This window comes from Meleagris gallopavo, chromosome 12 (genome assembly GCF_000146605.3).
Source record: "Meleagris gallopavo isolate NT-WF06-2002-E0010 breed Aviagen turkey brand Nicholas breeding stock chromosome 12, Turkey_5.1, whole genome shotgun sequence".
Classification (NCBI taxonomy): Eukaryota; Metazoa; Chordata; class Aves; order Galliformes; family Phasianidae; genus Meleagris; species Meleagris gallopavo.
Genome location: NC_015022.2, coordinates 18,927,479 through 18,929,331, shown reverse-complemented (window position 1 = coordinate 18,929,331; position 1,853 = coordinate 18,927,479).

Sequence of the window (1,853 nt, the reverse complement as noted above, 5' to 3'; positions counted from 1 at the left end):
CTGCGGCGGTGGGCGGGCCGAGGAGAAACAAAGGAAACGGTTTTGAGGGAGTCCTGCTGAAAAAGGACAGCCCCCGTGCTCACGGACGGAGACCCGATGTCCGCCTCGGGGCCCGATGTCCCCTTGAGGTCTGATGTCCCCTCGGGGCCCTGTGGCGGCACGGCGCCCTTTGAGTCTCAGCTTTTGCCCCTCCGCCGCAGCAGAGGCAGCGTGTGAAGAAAAATGGATTCCTCTCTTCCTATTCCTCGGCTTTCCTGCCCGTAAGACCTGGGCGGTCCCTTCTCCCCCGATATCCTACATATGCTCGTTTTCCGGCAGGTGTTAAAGCCGTTGACATCTCCTAGGTCTGTTAGGGTTTGTATCTGCTCGGCTCGGTGCTCCGCTGCCCGTGCTGTGGAGCGGGGCTGGGGCTCCTCGCACAGGAGGAGGCTCGGGGCTCTGCGGCTGATGCTGCTGGTGGAATCCATACCTGTATGAGAGCAGCAGAGACTTCAGGGTAAATGGTAAGACTCTGCTGCTTAGGAGGCTTATTTTGTGTACGTCGTGGTTTTAAAATAATGATTGATGCTAATACAGGCAAATGAAGGTTTGCTCCCTTTTTCTCTGCCTGGTCCTCACTGTGGCTTCTGTCTTGAGCAGCTGGCTTTGCAGAGGAGTGCCTGGCAGCAGCCGCTCATGGTGTCCTGACACGGCGACTGGATGGCAGCTGATGTCAGAGCGTGCTTCATTGTGCCGAGTGTCCATAGCAGTGTTACCACCCTGCAGAGATAATCAGGATTTAATGTCTGTTTCACGTTGTAGTGAGTGAGTTAATGCAAAATGTAATGAAGTTGAGTAGAATTCCAGGCTGACATTATATTCATAGCTGTAGGAGTCCAAGCAGCATAAATTCAGAACGGAAGTTGAAATATGAACTTACTTCCCTAAATACAAATGTTTATGAGCTCAGCACTAGCATCTAATTGGAGATGTGTCCCATGAATGAAGCTTCCTGAAGTGCTGAAACTGAAGTGTTTTGTTATGGCAATCACGATGTGGCAACTAAAATTATGTGTAGCTTGAAATCCTGTCATTGAATAGTGACCGTTGGGTGGGGTTGGAAACTGTTTTGTAATAGTTACAGGCCCTTCCTGTAAAGGAATGGGTGAGAAGGAGACCGGATTTCTGTGAATACGGTTGAAAGCCTGGAACACCCAGATGCCCTACTGGAATTATGGGGTATCCCTTAAAGTGAAGGAACTGTCATTTTTTTTCATGTAGGCTTCAGAAATGAGATCAGACTTGGTCAAGTGTGAATTAATGGTTCTTTGGGTGTTCTTGCGTCTTCTCACTGGCAAGAGAAAATGAAGAATATTGAATCTTTCTCAGATGTCAAGTTCAACCTTTGACTTGCTTAGAGCAGGTTTGTTCCCTGACGATGCTGATGAGATATCTTTGCTTCCACATCTGTTCTCAAGATGACTTGTTAGCCTTCCACTTCGACATCAAAGGCAAGACTTGTGTCACGTCCTTCACACACAACTTGAGAACTTATTGTTTCTATAAATACTCTGCGTGTAAAACAATTGTAGGAGGGGGCAGCTGAACTGAGACTTCCCTGCACTGTTCCTCACAGTCAGTGATGCCAGAAGACTTGCTGGTCCAAAGCCTGCTTTGTGTTTGAGCAGGGTGTGCTGGCCTGGTGCTGGCATGGGAGCTGTTAGTACCCAGCACAAATGCTCTGTGTGCCTTGGCTTCCTCAAGTGTTGGCAGAGCAGGTCCAGGTATTTTCTACCAGCTATTTTAGCTGAAGAACTCTTTTCTTGCAAGTCCTGCCTGTGGGATAATGAGTAGGTGTGGGTGTTACTGCAGCA